The sequence below is a fragment of the Mycetomoellerius zeteki genome, unplaced genomic scaffold, assembly GCF_001594055.1.
Source record: "Mycetomoellerius zeteki isolate Tzet28-1 unplaced genomic scaffold, Tzet1.0 scaffold133, whole genome shotgun sequence".
Taxonomy (NCBI): domain Eukaryota; kingdom Metazoa; phylum Arthropoda; class Insecta; order Hymenoptera; family Formicidae; genus Mycetomoellerius; species Mycetomoellerius zeteki.
In genome coordinates, this window is record NW_017256266.1 from 206372 (window position 1) to 227782 (window position 21411).

General features: G+C 34.8%; 1 protein-coding gene across 1 annotated transcript in view; it reads right to left on the minus strand.

Moving 5' to 3' along the window:
• The window catches only part of E23 (ABC transporter G family member E23), a 149662-nt gene that overhangs the window by 25098 nt on the left and 103153 nt on the right, over window positions 1-21411 (minus strand). The gene's annotated exons all lie outside the window — the stretch shown is intronic.

Sequence of the window (21411 nt, forward strand, 5' to 3'; positions counted from 1 at the left end):
CATGCTAAACCTACCTATCATAGGTCACACTATGCGAGATTCGCATAGTGTGTTTAGCATGCTAGAAAACACGTGCAATTTTTCTCTCTACGAGAGAATTCGAGCTTCGAGCCTAGTTTTTCGTTGCCGAAAAATGTAAGATTAATAACATTTTGCAAACTTTTTTTCGCAAGAATAGAATAAAAGATTTCCTTTAGATCGATGTTAAAAATCGATGAAGAATATTGTGTCTAACAAAAATTTTTCTATTAAGAAAATTAATGAGATAGCATCAAGAAAATATTTCTTCTAGATTTTCATTCTAGATTTTAAAATTTTTCATTTAAGAAGAAAATCGATCTTATTTTCTTATAGATCAAGAAGTAATAGCATTGAATATAGAATGTATGTACTTTTCTGTGAGTTTTTGAATATGTACTTACTGATCTGTGTACGTGCATTGATTTGTCGTTAAGTGATCTGAGTGCACCGTTTCCAATTCGTGCATTTCGTGTCGATCATTTATATCTGTTGATATTACATTTATTATATATGTTGATCCTCGATTATCTGATAATGTGTCTTCATCTTCTATATTTTCTGAACGTATATTTTGGATTATTTCTTCCACATTATCTTCCATATTAAATTTATCTATACCATGCTTGTTAAGTAAATGCTCTTTTAATTTTTTTTTTAAACGTGTTTTTTTATACGTTACGTTTTCGTCACAATGTTTGCACTGTATGTTAGACGTTTTTAAAGTATAATGTTCTAACAGCCACGTTTTATCATGGTTTTGCACCTTCATCAATGTGACTGTGTGTTTTGATCCGGGCAGCGACTGAATGTGATGAATAGAAATTGCTTCAAGAAGTACCGAAAAGCGACACCTAGTCCCTGTGTTGCCAAGTTACGATTTTCCCCTAAATTTGGAGGGTTTTAATTCCCACCGGAGGGACAAAATGTTTAAGGGAATTTTTAAAGGACTTCCTAAGATGAAAATATAAAGATCTATAGCTAATGAGTGCCAATCCTGGTAGTTCTTATTAGCACGGATACACCACATTCATTTTCGATACTATGATTTTTTTATAGATTTTTGTAAAGTTTTAACAAAATTCTACAAAAATCTACAAAAAAATGCTAGAATTGGAATACTTTTGTTAATTTTGTGAAATTTTTTCCACCAGGGATATGCGTTTATCACGATTTTTTTTTAGATTTCATGTTCGTGCAGTGCGAATTTTAGGGGGAAATTCAGGGAATTTGCTTCTAGCTGTTGTTTATGGGAAATTTTAAGATACGTTTTAAAGGAGCACTTTTAAAATCATTTGGGTAGCGATCATGTAACTTTTTCCTTAGGGTGGAAACGTGAAAATTTTTCATATGTTGTGTGTATATGTACATACATATGTATATACATATCAGTGTATATGTACATGTTGAAGAATATATGCAGTTTATTGAGAATTCATAAACGGAAAAATACTCCACAAAGCGACATAAAAATTGTATTGAAACGCAATAGCACTTCAATATTTCGTATTGTCTATACATATATATGAAACATCGAGCGCTTTCGCGTTCGGAAATTGCGTCATCCTGTATTTGTTCCTTGTGATTAAAATGTTATTATATCGTACGCGATTTTTTATCGTTTATATTCTGGAAATAGTGGTAACGAACTAAAGACGATAAAGGTGCCTTTTCATGTTGACGCTCGACGCTCCTTTTTAGAGTCAAAACAGATCATGTGATAAAAATTGACAAATATCAAGCGACAAATTTCGACGTAACCTATTTTGATGCTAAAAGCGAGCGTCGAGCGTCTGCATGGAAAGGTACCTTAAAGATACTTGCGTAAAGTACGCACGCACTCACTCACTTGGTTGTAAGGGTGCAGTCCCATGGAGCATATCGCGCGTATCGCGGATCGCGCGTATCGAAAATCTGACCAATCGCGGATGTTCCGCTGTTTTAGATGCGCGAAAGTTTCGTTCCTATGGTTCCATGGAGCGGAATTCGCGTAAGCGGATCAGGCGGATAGTCAATCATAAAACGAGTTTCGTTATTTTTCTTTATTTGCCTTCATCTAAACAGTTGTATGATTGGTAAACCGCCGATCCGTTTACGTTAATTCCGCTTCATGGGACCATATAGGAACGAAATTATCGCGTATCGAAAACAGCGGAACAAAACTGACTTCTGCGAACGAATTACTGTAGGACCGCAGAAAAAAGAGGATAGCCGCAAAAAGTATAATCATATTGTGTAAGTAAATTTTATTAAATACTAATTTATTTAATATAATTAAATTTTAAAAAAAATAGAACAATTGAAGGGCTAAGAGCCAGTTATGTAATAAAGAACGTTTAATTTAAAACATAAAGATAATTAAAATAATCATGATTATAACATTTTATTTTATATTTACAGAGTCTTTTATTATTTATTATTTTTATATACGCGGTCGAAATGGAGCGTTATAATCATGATTATTTTAATTATAATATCTTTATTAAATGTTCTTTATTACATAACTGGCTCTTAGCCCTTCAATTATTCTATTTTGTTTTATACACTTACAGAGTCTTATTATTATTTATTAAATTAAAAAATTCGCAATGGTTTAACAAGTGTAGAATGAAATAAAAAACAATATTGCTTTTGCTGTTATTAACAAAACGTTTAGACCACAACCACAATGCTTTCATCAAGCAGGAAATATATCATAAAATTATTAAAACATATGAGCTTTATTCTATATTAAGAAAAAGTGAGAACAAACCTATTAATAGAAGAAAACGAAAATATTGGGTCAGTCGAATATTTACTATTGAACGATGGTTAGCACAAGGAGCAAGCAATAATCTCGTTAATGAACTGGAGCAACAAGATCGTGAATTCGTGAATCGTGAAAGATATTCACTGTCTTCTTTTTTATTTCAGATCAAGCTTCTTCTTCTTTGAGTTTAAATGACTCAGGTTCTCGTTGACGAGGTAAACGCAGCTAGTCGTACAAGGCACAATCGAAACCGGCAATGCTTTCCCAAAAACGATATTGCAACACTCGACGCAATCTTGCGATTCTACGCATATCACATCTCGAGGGCTGCCATATGACACTACTTCTTTAGACCAAGCGATTTTACTTAAATTCGGTGCGTATTACGCTACAATAATGGATTCGGCGGAACGGCGGCGTTCGAAAATAGCGGAACGTCCGCGATTGGTCAGATTTTCGATACACGCGATCCGCGATACGCGCGATACGCGCGATACGCTCCATGGGACTGCACCCTAAAGCGGGGAACACAGACTCTTGCATAACGCATAACACGTAATGCACAAGAAAATGAACCAATCAAAATCCTTCATTTCCTTCCTTTCAATGAAATAAAGATATCTGATTGGTTGAATTTCTTATGCTTTATGTGGTATGCGTTATGTGAGAGTCTGTGCTCCCCGCTTAAAGCTCTAGATATACCAAAGCGCAATCCTTTTATCTAAATTGACAACTTTCTTATTGACTATTTTGACCGTCATAGTCTAAATCTGACTGAATTTCTACAAGTTTTCCTGATGGGTATCCTTAAATTTCTACACGTCCTGTGTAGAAATTTAAGTAGTATTCCAGTCGGTGTTTTCCCTAATTATTATTAGAAAATCTCTGGTTAGAAAATCTCGTCAGAATCCGATTGGGAAATATCTCACTTTTAAAAAGGATACCGAGGAAAACTTGTAGGAATTCAGTCAGATTTATTAGCCGAATTCCTATTATACGGAAAGAATAGTTTTATTGATATATTTAGAAATTAATTAATCTAGTTTTATTGTTAAAGTAAGTATGACTAATTAATATCATATTTTAGAATAAAATAATGAGAGAAAAAAAGTTTTCTCTCTAAATTCGGGAATTAATTTTATAATGCTTCTAAACGATTCACCCATCCTCAAGTTGTACCACACCTCGCATGATTTTGCAATCGTATGGGAACTGCTGTACTTCGATAACTCACGAATCCTGTATGTTAACGTATGTATAATTGTGACATATCCGATCAATAGAAATATTAAAAATAGAGTTTATGTAAAGTTTAAATATATTTTCTTTATAAACTCTTTAAAAGTATGGTAAATCAGTGCATTATTACTAATTTCAAATTTTCTATTCGGGGTATTATTAGTATATGATATGGGTCTACTTGACGCTTCGAAGCATTTATTTGTAGCATCAAATGGACCGTAACCATGGTTATTAGGTGGAAAATAGAGGACCTTTGCGCTACTTTGGTATATCTAGAGCTTTACTCGGTCGACGATACAAGCGTCACGTGCGACAAACGTCCACCGTGAAAAATCCATCGCGGTACGGGAATACGTCATCCGTGACGGCGCGTCGGGGAAATCGGGAAGAAACTAAGCCAAGAACGCGCTCGAATCCGTGGTGCACGCGAAAAAAGCGAGGGTCGTTGAACAACGGGCTCAGATAATAAATTCCCAGCGTGGCGATGTCACGTCATCCCGGGTTCGTTGAACCTACCCGCTCATTGGATGTCGGTATCCAGAGGGAGAAAAGAGCAGGGAAGAGGGAGGGGAAGGGGGTGCGATGAGAAAGAACGAGAGATAGAAAAAAAAAACATTGTTCATTCAAAATTCAGCATATCTTTTCAGGAAGCTAATTTCGGTGATTTCTCCATGTATGACATAGTTATATTGAAGAAAGATATCATTGATTACTTACAAAATATAAAATATGAAGAGTTTTGCATTTTTCGGATTAATAAAAAATTAAAAAAAATAATTTTGTCTTAAAATCTTTACTTTAGAGGGACATTCACCCCTTACCATGTTTTCAATTATATAAAATCTTTAAGTATAGTAAAAAAATAATGAAAATGACAAATATATTTATTACATATATTAATATATTATATTTAAATACAGTCTTAAAACTATTGTTGCTCTTATCATTTTGAATTTCATCTCCAACTTAAAACTGATTTTTTCCTAACAAAAAAATCGGTATTTTTACTTATGTAAAATCCGTAATAATATTCCTAAAAAATATCATTTAATATTAACGTACATTTTGCCTTTACTTCTATCCTTCATATAGAAAAATTTTACGATAATAATGGCATCTAACGAGCACCGTCGCCTCTTTACATTTTTCAGACATTTCAGCTTGTGACAGTATGACGTTTAACATTCTGTTATAAAAAGACAGGAGGAAGCGATGAAAGCAAGAAAAGCAAAAAAGAAGATAAAAACGGGTAAAACTTTCAAAAAGGGTGAAACAAGGGGAAGAGAAACGAGGATTTCGCCAGTTTGAATAATATTTATCGCATTTCTATCGGGGTCATCGTCGACTTATCGTCATAATAACACACAGTTCATACAATAGATATAAATGCGACACGCGCGCGTTCGTGTGACAGGGAAAATATAATTATTTCCTGAGCTTGTACAAGAATATCAAACCGATGCTCTCGAATTTAAGCGATTTAATGCCCATTTCTATCTTGATTTCTACCAATGTAGTTTAATTTTAATCTCGGTTCAACTAACTCTTCATTTTTTTTTAGTTTTAAGTATTAAAAAAAGATGAAGAGTAAGTTGAACTGAGATTAAAGTTAATCTACATTGGTAGAAACGGGCATAAATCGAGGATGTACGATGATTTTATAATACATATGCAACTCGTCATTGTAACAATCACATGTTACTTGCATCTGAATCTAAAGGGGGTTGCCGCGAAGCGTGACCGTTCAATCACGCGTGAATGATTGCGCGAATTAATTTCACCACCTCGCCGCACCAGAGGGCCCTGGTTAATTCTAGATTTCGTGCCAAACACGCTGCGACGACGTCTTTTTAACCGCCGTGACGGGCGGGTATGCCCCCCGCCCGTCGCATTCATTTTCAGACATTTTTATATCTGCTCTCGCTCCACCCGGGTGTCAAGTCGGGGTCGCGCGGGGTTAAGTCTCGTTGAAGGAAGTTACGAACGCACGCCAAATTAATCCTACGCGGGTTCATCGACCTGGCCATGACGCGCCGGCTTTTTTCGCGCTATCGTGCGCCTTTTCCGCTTTCGCACGCGCGAAACGTGACGCACACCCGCCGCATTTATTACGAGAGCACTTGACGCGACTGTCGTGTCTCCTGGATTGATGATTAACTTCGAATGTGCATTGCATAGAGCAGCTTACAAAAGCGTTTCCCTGTTTAGATCATACTGATTCGAACCGAATATATACCGAAATAATAAAAAATATATACGAGAATATTTTGAATAAAATTTAATCATACTGTAAGCGTATTGCGATTATGTATATACATTGAAAAAAAAGTGCTGTATTAACAGCATTATTTCAGTTGGAAATAATTCTGTTAATTCAATTCAAACATTATTAATGAAACAAACGATATGCTTTTGTTTTGATAAAATTTTATTTGTTTCATTAAATCAATAAGTTTTAATTTTCAATTAAAATAATGCTGTTGCTGCAACATTATTTTTTCAGTGTAGGCTTTCCGAATAAGCATATCTCACACACACATTGGAATCTTCATTCTCTCAAGATAATTATATAATTATAAAGCACTTTTATATATATAATGTTGTTAAAGCTTTGTTTCTGATATTATTTTCATATTTCTTATAACTCAAGCGTTAGTGTGATTTTATAAGTTTTATATTATCCGAAACTCGTAAAAAGTGAGAATCATTTTGAAATTATTTCCTCGTTGGTGTGCCTTATCTCTATGTTATATTCTTTTTGTCATTTTCGTAGTTCATTGTTTCAATGTCAAGTCGAGGTCTCTCGGGTTAAGTCTCGCCAAAGAAAGTCGAATTCACCAAATTAACCCTGCCTGAGTTCATTGAACCAATGTGAAGACACATGCGTAATTAATAACTGGATTCCCGCATCTTCCACGATCACTTCATGTGAATAAAACCATTCTCGCAAAATACTGAATACGTAATCGATGGAAATAATTTATTGTGATCGTGACGTAAATTATTTCCAAAATTTGAGTAACTCGGAGGATCTCGGTGTTGCAGGATCTCTAATATTTTTGTTAAAAACCTCGCTGTTGAAACTTCAATAATGTTAAAATGTCATTAATCTTTAACATAAAAAGCTATATCTATATTTATCCTAATTATTTGCGCTTACAGGATAAGAGTATCAGTTGTGATAAGAACAGAATAAAATATTAACGGTAACATAAATCTTAGTAATATTTCATTTAATATCTTAGTACGCTGAGGTGAGAGTTTAATATCAACATCAAAATATAGTTTTGAATAAGCTTAAAATTTCGATCAAGTTTCTATAATACAACTTCGATTCCTATTCTTCATCAGCTTTGCTACAAAATATTTCATCACTTTTTTCATCTCATACATAATACAGTGAGTATTTCTCTGGATATCTTTCTTTGGTTATGAACGAATTTATTCCCAAGATAGCCACGCTTTGCCATGAATTTTACATCGAAATTAAATGTTGAGGTTAATTTGATTTTAAATCATTTCATCATATTGAGTCCAGACTCGAAGAAACCAGCACGGAAAGAAGTTCATCAACTCGATGGCGAATGACACAATGTGGTGTAAATCAGATCGGAGAAAGTCGTAACCTCAATTAATTAACCCCGGCGACACGGCAGTGACTCGTTCGCAGGGTTCATTGAACCTCGGGCAAGTGGTCGAGCTCGTCGAAGGGCACTTGGGCTACTCACCTGATAAGGTCGCTAGGATAAACTAGCGAGCCGATTGACGCGTGCAAAAGTTGGAGATTAATCCAGACTACCATGCCATCGCAAAATGGAGAATAGATAAGGTCGCTTGACAACAGTTACGACAATCGATCGATGATCGTCCCAATCAAGAACTATCTTCGAAGGATAATCCGACGTAAAAAGGAATGTCTTGTTCCTGCGTAACAAAAGTATTACGCCGGCTGTGTCTCGAGGGATATTTCAAAGTTTAGGATGGGATCGCGACATTGATAACATTTTAAGAAGGGTAAATACATATATACCTATTCTTACGACGCGCGCACAAGTAGAGAATGACGCAAGCTTCAAGCTGGGAGAGCCTCCTCCTTCTTTTACATGAAAAGCGTTTAAAGACCGCGCACGACAAGCTATCTCTGCGGCTATCTCGGCCGGAAAGTGGGACGGCACGGTATGTCCAGCTCTTCTCACGAAGGTTTTATCACCTCGCTATCGCCTATAGTTCGCAATAACTGCCGTAGTAGAAAGTATAGATGCCTAGTGGTCATAGCTCGGCAGCTCTCACGATCAGATAACGTATGATTGTATGCAGATCCGCGTGTATATGGTCCACCATGCACTTTGCAATTTTTACATCCCATTTCACCTTTCTTTGCTATTCCTCGTGGAAATGGCGCTGACACTCGCGCGCGTGAAATGCGCGTACGGAAAAACTTTTGCAACGAAACTTTTACCTCGTGCGACTGGACGCGCGACATCCCGTAATCGAATATATATATGGTAAGAAGCGCAGATTGTTTTCTTAAACTTTCTTAAATTTCAAGCTTGCATTCTTATAACGCGGATTCTTCGTTTATAGTATTTGATGTATTTATATTACATCGCATTTTACGAAAAGTTTGCAGAAATATTCGCTGTAGAAAATATCTATACAATTTATTGGTAATATTAAAAGATAAATTTAATTTAACCTTCCGTTTGCAATTATATTTTTTACTTTCTTTATCCAAGTTTTTTTTTACTATTCTAGGCTTTTAAAATGTAAAAAAATTCAGGGTTACTTTTCAACATTTCTATTATATCACCAAAATAATTTTTTTAACAAGACATTTTAGAAAGGGGGCCTCATTATTTCAGAGAAAGAGCGAAATTTAAATTGAGACAAAAAAGATTGCAAACGTTAATTTCCTTGCATTGTAGAATATAGCTTCATTTAATTTTAGTTTGATTTTAATAATCTTTTTTGGTCGAGGAAAATCGGATACGAGTTGCTATTTCCAAATCGAGAAACTCGATACGTTGATAGACCAAAACATTTTGGTCGCTAGTGATTCCATTTTTGTAGTTACATACAAAAATATTCAATTTCCAGCTGTGGCGTGTCGTGTGTTACTGGAGTTTGACAAAGTTCAAAGAAAAGCAATCAGTTTATTTCGAATGTTTTAAGCGTTTTAAACAACCATGTTTTCAGGTAAAAAGAGTGAATCTTATCTGATAAAATTTAGTCAACACACCACGTATGTTTGTTTTAATCTTTCATCTCGTTTTTCATTGTTGAGCTTTATAGCGTTTTCGATCCGGTGTTTTATGGCTGCAACTGAATTTTATTTGAACGAAGTGAATAATTTTTCTCGTTTTCGAGGCGTTAATCAAGTTTGACTGAACGTCCAGATCAAACGAGCTGTATGTACCTAGTTGTATACACGCTGTGAGTACCGAAGTAGGCTCGTTTTCGTTTAACCGCGCGAAACGAAACGGGTTTTCTGCAGTGTTCCTCGTTGTCCACGAGATTTTCTGTAAAACAGTTCGTTGACAGTGAAGGAATCCTGTGCGATCGGGATAACTAAATTATGAAGAACAGTTTCACACAAAATTTTACTTTGCAAAAATTCCTTTTTTCGATTGCAGCAATGAATTTTTACAAAGAAAAAAAGAATTAATCCTATTCAATTGCATTAGCTTAAGAATGAAATTAACAATGAATTTAATAAGTGATTTATATTCACACGCTAATTATAATCCATTAAATTTTTTGATTTTTACATATAAACGATTATTAAAGAGTATCTATTTTATATATATATATATAAAATATATAACTAAAATATATAACTAACACTCTCTCTCTCTCTCTCTATATATATATATATATATATATACACACACAGGGTGTTAGTTAAGTATGTTGCCATATTCAACAGAGCGATTCTTTGATTTATTTCAGGTAAAAAAGTTCATATAAATGTGTCCCAAACGGTTTAGTTTCCGAAATAAAAAAATTTAAACGTGTAGTAATAATCTGTTTATTTGAAAGAAATACAGCTTGATACAACTAGTCAAAAACTAGTCAAAAACAGAAAAACAAAAACAGACCTCAATTCTTCTGATGAAATAAAACAATTAGATGAATTGTTGAAAATGTCCACTTTATGATTTTGATTGGACTGAAACAATTTAGCTCGAAAACGTATATACAAGCTAACTGACCCGCAGCAACATCGGAACTGAAGCCTATTTTTGATTTTGTGACTTTGTCACTTTGTTTACGGTTGTGCGAATGGTAACTCACGTGAAGCAAGGCGTATTTATGCAGGAAGATATCTCCAACGCAATTTATCGTTTCGTCAGACATTTGCGAACATGCACCTGTATTTCGGAAACTAAGCCGTTTAAAACACATGTTTATATGGACTTTTTTACTTGAAATAAACCAAAGAATTGCTCTTGAGTATGACAACGTACTTAACTAACACCTTGTATATATATATATATATATAGAAAGAAAAAGAAGATATCCAATTTATTAATTTTAATCTCAAGTCACATTCCTAATTAAATTAATTAATTCATTGTTTATGGTGCAAAATGTGCATTTAGCTTTAAAATTAGGGTTCTGTTAGAAGTCAAGGTTTCAAATATAAACTGCCGAATTCATAATCGGAAAAATTGAAGGTTCTTATACGGGTCCTTCAGATCTAAGTGCCGAAATGTGAACGCAAAATCACGTATTCGCATCATTATTCAGACTGGACGATGCTGAGATAAAATGAATTTTTCTCCTGCGAACGATCGTTGGCGCGAATGTTGCCGCAATGACGCGCAACAGTGGACAACGGTGCAACGCGCACCGAGGCGCGACGCCGGTGCGTATCGCGGTTCGTGCCCGCGGCACGGCTACGTGCCGAGCATGAAGGAGAGTAAACGCAATAACTGTATCTCTGGTCCAGGGGGTCACTGTTCCACGGCTGCACACGCCCGACCGTACCTTGTCGTTCTTACACGGCTGCCACTGCATGCAGAGATGGTTCTAGAGTCAACGGTGCCCCGAGCAAGAAAAAATCTCGCATCCGCGTGCAATTCGCATGTGCAGTTGCAACCATATATTCGTTTACTATTTATGCAAAAACCTTGCGTTTTCCCGAACGCACGGATTCTTATGCGCGCGAGATTTTATTAAAACAGATCTATCTGATATACAAAATGACACAAAAGCATCGAAGTATTTTTTTTCGATCGTAGATATATTCTATTCTATTCAGATAGATATATTATGCTTTTATTTTTTATGTCATCAAAACGTGAAATATTATGTAATACATAATCAATATCTTTAAGTGATCATTATTATCTTTATATATCTAACTCAGATTTGATACATTAGTGACATATGCAATTAATTAACTATCAATTATTGTTAATAATACACACAAGTTTTACATAACCATGCTTTGCAGAAGAAATCCGTTATTTTTATTGCACGTATTACAAAAGAAATATATGTGCACTTGTAAAAATAAATATTATAAGAAAAAGATTGACAATTTGATTGGTTGCATGGTTTACTGCAGTTACAAGTTAAAATATGATTTTACTGAAGTATTTAAAAGTTCAGCTAGATGCAGATCTGAAAATATTGTTGGACTATTAAAATAATTATGTAGGATGTTCAATCTGGCTGCTAGAATATAAAACTTGTTGTGGCATTACTCATTATGCTCGAATTTTTTACATTAAAATTTTGATGATTCAACAAAATTATTTTCAGATCTGTATCTACCTAAATTTTTAGATATTTCAGTAAAATCGTTTCGAATAGTAGTATGGTTTTGAAATAATCATCTGAACATAATAATCGAGGACACTTTTAAAAATTATTAAGTATTTTTTCTAATAGTAATAACTGTAACTGTACCTTTGAAAAGCTTTTTATATAGAAATGGCTATGGCCGATTTTTTGAGCAGTGACTATATAATCTGCTAAAAATTTTTGAATTTTTTATAACTTTTATTTTTACAAGTTTATATAAGTATATATATTCTTTTTATACTACATGCTAAAAAGCGACAGATTTTTTTTGCAGAATGTTTAATTTATCCGTTTATTACGAAATAACATCCATTTACATAGAAACATAGTTTCATCAACTTCTTAATTGTTATCCTGTATATAAATTATATTAAATTATTTTAAATATTTAGTATAGAGCAATTAAATTATATTCATTGCGTATCGAAATAAGAAAAAAAAATGCAAGCTAATATAAGCCGATACTGGATGGTTATGTAAAATTTATGTGTTTAATTTATTTTATTTTATACATTCGTTACAAGGTAACAGGTCAATTTCAAAAACTTCTTAATTGTAAATAAAACATGTAAATAAAACAATAATTCAATATTAAAATTAAATAATCTATAATCTCTTAATTTTGAGACATGATATCACTGTTGCGAAAATATAAACATGTCTACAAAGAAAATGAGTAGAAAAGTTGACCGAGCACTCCAATATCCATCTAATTCGCGTTCTAATTCGATAAAAACCTGTCGACCATTTACTATCTGCAAGGAAAAAAAGGATATAACTGACGGTATCTGTATGCGATTGCAACGCTTACGAATCGAAATGTCAAACCGTCGCGGTAGCTTGAATTCATTTCGTTTGGTAAGCGGATTAAATATTCCTCGCGAGAAACGACGATGACGCACTACCGAACACCGTAAGCACTGCCTACAATGCGCCTACGCTCCTCAAACCCACATATTTATCCGAAAAAAAATCAATTTCCTGGTAGATCAGTGGAGATCACTTTGATGCAGGTAGCCGTTGCAGAGATCAGATTTTCTGCATTTTTATACAGGAATCGGCGTCAAAAATATATTTCCAATTAATGGCTTTTGCACTTCCATTTCTTTCTCTTTCTCTCTCTCTCTTTCTCTCTCTCTCTCTCTCTCAAATATCAATTTCTGTTTCTGTTATCCAATAACGTTACTGAAGCAGATAAAATGAAAATATATCACAGCTTTAGTAATAACATCATTTTGATAGTAATACCAATAAACATAGTAGTACTGCATTATCAGGTTATCATTTTGGATAAAATATAGAAAAGTATAGAAGAGAAAGTTCATGAGAAATGGCATTGACAGGAGAAAAATGAGAGAAAAATTGTTTTATCTGTAAAACATCGTACCGCGAACAAGTAAATCGCTCTATCAAATAAATTTAATCTTTATTACCACAATCACTGGAAGCAAGTCATTGCACTCCTCCAGCAGAAGTTTCCAATATCTCTCTCGTAAAATAAGTCACATTTAAAACGCTATGAAGAAAACGTATATGACCTTTTTTTGAATTAATAATTAAATGACGAGATTAAAACTATATCTATCTGTAGATCTTTTCAACACGTTCTAGATAAAGAAAAACATTTTCTTTTCCAGTACTCCTTAAAAATTAAAGATTCGCCGAATATTATACTGCTCGCAAAGATACCCATCGTTCTTCGGCAATTATCTAAAATTTATCAAACCGACGGCGAACAAGCGATCGATCCGGAAGAAACTGTCTACTGGAGTTCCGGGAGGTCATATAATTTCCGGTTGACGAGGCCGTTAGAAGTGCATCTGCTAGAAACTAATTGAAGATCGAAGAGTGTGTACTCGTGAGGAAGAAAAAAAGTGAGGAAGGGAGGGAGGGGAGTAAGTAAGTGAGAAGCAGGCAAAGATGAAGAGAAAGAATTGTCGAAGTACTCGCAACGAGAGGGAAGACAAAAGAGAAGTCTGGGGCAGAGAGGAGGGAGCAAAAGAGCCGGAGGAGTCGTCGCCGTCGTCGCAAGGAGGGAGCGAGAAGAAAAAAAAGGAGGAGAATGAGGATGATGCGGAGAGAGGAGAGAGATAGCGCGCGTTGCCAAGAATATCCAAGGGCCGATGACCTGTGACACAGTCGTATATATACTTAATATGATCGCTCAACGTCTAACTTGTGCATAGATATGCCGGTGTTGCATGCGTATGTATTTATGCATTTACGTGGATGTGTGCGTGCGTGTTGCGCATGCAAAATCACGAGCTATCGTTCGGCAATTAATCGTCTCCTCGCAATACTCAACGCAAACTGTTGTGTGTATTTTCGCGTCCGTATACAAGATATAATTAGTGTTATTTGTCTTCCGAAATAATCAAACGTCACGAAATTATCCGAATGAACGTATAAAAAGATGCATATTCAGTATATTACGTATGCTTGAAGAAACTTTAGATAATGTTCGCTCAAAAATAAATGATGTTTATTTTTTAATTTTGATCAGATTTTAAGCTGCTAAATTTCATATGAAGAAATAAAAAATTTCACGTTTTTAATTATTTGTTTATAAAATAAAACGAAATATCAAAAAATACAATTACAACAATGGAAAACAAAATTATACACATATTTTTAGTTTTAAATATAAAAATGCCACTTATAAATAAATCGCTTTTCTTTATTTCCAAAAATTTAATATGTGCGAGTTTTTACTGTTTTATATACACATATATATAGGTATACATATATTAATATAAAAAAATACTTTTTATATTACGAGTTGCAATAAAAAATATAACTATGAGATAGATTCAAATATAATACGTATCGAGAGAAAACAATTTCAATTTTGTGACCATTATTTCATACTGCGATATTGATAGCGACGATGAGTTTTTTAGTAATATGTATATTTGTATTTAATTATTATATGCTATATTTACATTTAATGGATTTTTTTTAAAACGGTACACTGAATAATTTCTCATATTACGAACTCGAAAGAGGAAAATCCAAATACATTAGAATATATCGCAGAATTATCAATTATATTATAGATACACACATTTGGAAGTTTTACAAATCCCAAACATGCGATGTAAAAAGAATAAAATGCTTCTTAGGGAAGTTTAAGTGAATGTTGTTTAAATCTTAAACAACATTCAACGTTGTTTGAAAAATGGTCTAAGATGATATTTCTTCATGTGATTCTTATTCCCTTCGATAAAACAAAACGTTTCATTCTCCCTATAATTTTAATAAAAATATAACAGGACAAAAAAACGAGATTTACGCGATTATCGTTCGTTTTCAATACGTCCATCCCTACTAATTTCTCGTTAAATACAGGTTACAAAACCCTCGCTTAGGTACATATCTTATGCTTTTGTTATATTCTGTGAAGTTGCGTGACATTCGCGAGCAGTGCGATCACTCCTCGAAGATTCAATTAACTATTGTGTGCGGCGAACATCGTTGAATCAGCTTGACGGATCGCCGGCGTCTCGGCGTCGACGTCGTGCGTGTTCACCAAGAACTGCCGCGCGGGTCGTCGCACGGAAAGTCGATCGGTCTCCTCGACGGGGAACGGTTTCACCACACGGTAAAAAAAATTCTCTCTCCCTCCCCCTTTCTCTCTCTCTCTCTCTCTCTCTCTCTTTGTTCGCCACAAACTCTCTCTCTGTCCTTCCTTGAGTTCCCTTTTCGAATCGATTCAACTGCGTTCGTCAGCCCTCTCCGCTGCCGTTCCTTCTGCGGTCCTTCTAGAAGCGGGATTGTTGAGTGAGTAGCCGCCTCCTCTCCTGTTCGGCCGCTGTAAATCGCGCTCACGTGAAGTACTAAAAGATCCTCGTAACGGTATTTAACCCCTAACCGTAATTTACGGCGCCGCAACGGCGCGGCGTTCGATCATTTTCGGTGGATCGTTCTGTTTTTTCCTTCTCTTCGCGCATACGTCGGCCGCGCAGCGGACTCGGTCGACCTTAATTAAATGTACTTAAGTCCGAAGCGCTTTACGTGTCATGCTTGGGGAAACCGATTTTATTGAAACGGCGATCGTCGCGGACACAATTGTGATCAAGTGCTATCGACGAAGTGTAACAATCGAGATATATTTGGACGACTGGAAAGATAAATATTGACCCGGAAAATCTCTAGCGTTGAAAGCGGCTGAACCGATTATTCAATTGTTAAAATCATACGCAGAATAAAGAACATACCACAGTTTCCTACCATAAATATCATATTTATTTCACTGAAAACGTTTCTAATAGCGGCTACATTGATGCCGTCACGATAGATATATTGTACATAATTAAAACAGTTTTTCTCCATTATGTATAAGCTTCGGAATAAGTTTCCCTGAAAAGAACGAAAGCCACTAATTTTTAATATTTTTACCGAATATCTTCTCGTTTTCGGATAATATATATATATATATATCAGAGGAAATAGTTAATTAATTAAAAATCGGACTAACGGAAGAATCTAAAAAAACGTTGCATATTTAGGTATCATTAGCAAGAGCTAATGATACCTAAATATGCAACGTTTTTTTAGATTCTTCCGATTATTTTAGCTTCTATTTTTTTCTCAGTTTGGTTTTTAATATTTATGAGTGAAAGCTGGGCTTGGTATAAGACACCTTCCATACGCATAGTGTCTAGAAATTGATTTCGGCTTGCTCAATGCGCTTTCTCGCATAGGGCCTCACTGGAAGGATGGCAGCAAAAGGGAATTCGAAAACGGTACTGTTCCCATTCAAGCCGACGAGACCGTCGGACGTTTGCCGTATATACACGTACTCGCACGCATACACCGCATGCACGTATGCGCCTTGCCGCGAGCGCGCGGTTGTTTTCCAACGTGCCGTTGACCTCGTGCCGCATATGCATACATATACATATAGGGTGTTTGGTGAACCGTAGTACAAACGGAAATTAGGTGATTCCTTCGTCCAAACAGTACAAGTGAGACAGCGCAAATATTTCCTTTTCGTCGCAAATGTCATCTTAGAGTCTTAGAGTCGTCTGTGCGATTTGACGTTCGTGTCGTATTATCGACACAGAAATTGCACGTTTTCTTCGAATTTACAAGCGACAAAAATTGGCAGACTAACGAAGAGTAAGAGGAAAAGAGCGTTGCGTAAAACTCGGACTTTAAAGAAGACTTTGCGAATTAGTTCGCGGGATTTATGCGGATAGCTGATGAAATTTCGTTTCTCAAGCAATTTCATTTTACAGAGAAGATTTCGAATTGCATTCTAATGCTACTTAATCCTTCGTTAACACACTTTTTTTGCTACTTTGCCATATTGAGCAAAGTAAGTAGCAAAAATATCTATTGAGGTCCAGAGAGTAATTCTTTTGATATGTCTTTATCTAAATATCAATAAGTGAGCTTATTTAGTGTATAAATATTATATTTTTAAATACATAAAAGATAATTATAGTGTGTATTGCCCCTTTAATCATTATTTATACATTAGATTTTTAAATTATAAAAAGATACTGTTCGCAAAATACACGCATATAAATTTTTCGCAAGGGTCAATTCGATTTACATGTGACGAATTAGAGGATTAAGGATATTTATCGCTGAACATCAAAATTTTACAGGAAGTGATTGTCATTTTTGAATCCTCGATCCAGAAGCACTAATGCGAGATTCATAGATTTCATAGAAGCTGGTGGATTGATGGATACCGCGCGATACACTGTATACAAACGGTGCGTGTTACTTCCTCGTCGATCGTGTGCGTCGATCGAGAAAACGGACCCTCGAGGAGCGGTATCATACCGTACGCGGCAATCGGCCAAGCGTGCGAGCTGAAAAGTCCGCTGTAATCGTGGGTGGCGATATCGCGACTTTGATTTCACGCCACTGACTTCGCGATTTTCACATGTCACTTGGAAATATGACTATCGCGGCATTGCATAAGGATAATGAACTCGAGCAGCTTGCTAGTAATTTTCAAAACTATAACTCTCGAATTTTAGAAAAATTGCAGTCTTTATATCAAGCGCTGTATATCAAGCGAAAACAAGAAAATTTGCGTTTTTTAAAGACATAATCTAAACAATCGCTATTGTGAACTGTAATATTATTTTTGCGTGTTGCTTACGTTTCTGTGATTTGATGTGTATGTGAAATAACATTGTTGGTTCGCTGAGATTTCCAATTGTGGATTATGTTATTATTTTAAATATGATATAACAACTGAATATCTTATACTAAATATCTTATTTCAACATCATTATACAGATAGTTTCCACGTGAAGATTATTCTTTATTTTAACTTCTATTGTATTTAAAATAAATAAGCTTAATTAAACGAAAGATAGTTGGAAATTAATTAATAATAAATTAAGATAGTTAGAAATTAATCAGTAATAAATTAGTTAATAAATTAAGGACTAATTAACGAATTATTATAAATGATAGAACCACATTTATAATTAAAGAAAGTAATAATTTCATATTCATATACCACATTAGCGTAAATGTGACCAGTATAATCTTTGATATTCTTGCGCATGAGCTTTATATTAAATAAATACAATTTAGAATTAATTAGTCACATTCAACGCTGAATGTAGTCGACGGATTTTTTATGATGTCATCAAAGTTGATCTTTATATTGGACGAATAAGACAAAAATTAGGCCAATATGCTCCACGGAATATGAATAGGAATGAATAATATCTAACAAGCAATGAGATAGAATTTATGCACACATTTACTGCCATAAAGTAACAAGGTGCTTGAATACAAAATGGAAAGATTTAACGAAGAAACTCAGTGGAATCCGAGTGCTGAGTAACTCTGTTTGACTTTAAACATTTAATATCAAAAATTAAATGAAGTTTACGTAAACTACGTTTATAAAACAACAATAGTTTTATGTATAAAGCTATGAAATGCAAATGAATAATATTCAATTGTACTTGTCCGTTAATTTCCAACCAACAGAATTTTAATTTGTCCTAATTACCAAATATGCTAGAAGTTGGAAATTCGTACAAAGGTTAACAGTGCTTGCATAAATTTCATCAAAGAGAAGCAGTTTGCAACCGGATCTATCAAGAATCAGAAATTAGTGGATGAAAGACAACTGTAATTCTTGTTGTTAGACATCGACCCAAATTTCCCCCGTGCTTTCTTCCCATATATATTTCTCTATACTTATCTAGAAATCGAATATTTTTATTGAAGATTCTATTCTATGAAGAGAAGAATGTAAGGCTAGGTCCACAATCTCGCTTTAAGAGGCCATAAGCCGTAAGGTTTAAGTTGTAAGTGACGATATATTGGCCACAGAACTTATGCTTTTAGGCCGTAAGAATTAGGTTTTGCTCAATTCGCTTAAGTCTAATGGTTAAAGCCTAAAGACTGCGCAAAAATAGTTTAAAGACAGAAATTATTATCACTTAATCGACTCTTTCGACTTTATGACTTAAGGCTTCTTAAAGCAAGGTTGTGGACCTAATCTAACGATCTGGCAAGATAGCGGTCGAGTTAAAGACTTCCAACGAGAAGAGTATCGATTAGCACCGGTAGATTATGTATTAAAGAATCGTGGAGAAAATATCGGCGCGCGTGAAAGTCCGCCGTTCCTAATCCTCGATGCGCTCACGGGATGCACTTTTTAAAGAGACGTGCGCGCTGTGGCTTTCTACCGGTTTCCTTTAAGGCTATGGAGAGGAAATGAAAAGAAAATGCATGTGCTCACGGATTTGCGCGACATGAAATATTTTATGGGTGAACAAACAGTCAACGCGACATCGGGCTGTACAATTTCCTTCATTTTCTTTTTTTAACTTCGTTCATACTTCTAGATGCACGTTCACGTAAGCCATGCTTAGCAGATGCTTACCAGAGTTTGGTATTGAATGGAAATATACGTATGTAAAAACAAAAAAAAAATGTCATTCGTCTCAAGTGTCAAGACAGTTTGCGTATTTTAAAATCGAACGGAGAAGATGAACGCAAACAGATTCCTTTGACATCGAGAATTATATAATTGACATCAAGATTATTATTGAATGCTAATACGTGTAAAAAATATAGTTACTCTTTTTAAAAACAAAAAAATATGAGATTATTTTTTAAACTTCGTTGATGTAACTTGCTACTTTCTTGAACGTCTTTCACGTGAGTGCAATGTATTAGTATAATTAACATATTCTCCGGTTTGATAACCTTAGTTATTAATATCTATTCGTAAATAGATATTAATATGACACACGGCTTCAACAGCTGTATACTTTATAAATACGGATTCATCTTTACTAAACATAAACGATTATATTTACGTCTGGTATATTTCCGAATATCGTACGCCGAGATCAAGAGAAAACATCGGCATATTTTGTTGAGAATTTCAATAATACAGCTCGCTCTTCAAATCAGGATACTGTTCTATTCTATAACACTGTTCTGTTTTATTCACGAATTATTCTTGAGAATTATGTTGAGAATGGCGTTGTAAGTAGAACACATCCTGTGGCATATGATATTCTGGAGATATAGTTTTGAAAATTTCTTTTACAGAAGAAGAAGTGTTTCTTCAGGCATCAGCAATGACGAACACAAGTTAGTTAATAACATCGGTTGTGTTATAATCGTTTTGTTAGATTTAAATTGAAATTGATTACAGAAATTATGATGATGAATTCAAATACTAGGACTATATAGGTTATAGAGTCTATAATACTATATAGACTATAGTTATAGACAGATGGTTTTCGTTGCTATACTCAATAATTTTATGTTACATTTTATGGTTATCGAAGAATGAACGCCATTGCTGAAATTTCTCTCCTGTTATCTGCCTTTCGCTTTTTCTCTCAATATACGCTACAATTTCGCTATCATTTCGACAATAACTTCGATTACAATAATTTCGATTTTACATTGGGAAACGCATTATCTTATTTAATAATAATAATAATAATATAACACATTCTAATATGAGCCGCTAAATCACGTAGTAAGCCTAAAAAATTGACCAATCATAGTTGAGATTCTTCTCACATTTGACTGTGATTAATTCCTTAAAGCTTAAGACTTACTACACCTACTATGTTTCGAGACTATAGAACAATTTGTAGCTTGCACGACACGCAACGCATTTCGCATAATTGTTATTTTCACAAGTTCGTACCTCTGCGTTACGCTTACGTTGCAGTGTGGACGCATCTATGAGTGGAGGTTCACACTGGTCGGCTGAAACTAAAACGCGCGTCATCCAAGAATATATCATACTAGCGGCACGTACGTACGCACACGAGAGTTCTATCTTGGACGGGGAGTTCAATGATTACCCAGTTTCAAAACTTAATAGCTCATGTTGGGATGACGGAGGAGGAGAGCGGAAGATCACTGCGCGATCGACTTGGCGAAACTGACTCAATTCTTCTTGTTAATCATCTTGTTAATTCTGCGCGAGGCGAATTACTTGATGTGCTGATCACTCATGATCGCTTAACGATCGGTGCTAAACAGTTCGTATAATAACGTGACTTTCAGACGATGACATCCAGATGAATAATCACCATACGGAAAAAATGATTTTGTTGAAATATATATTT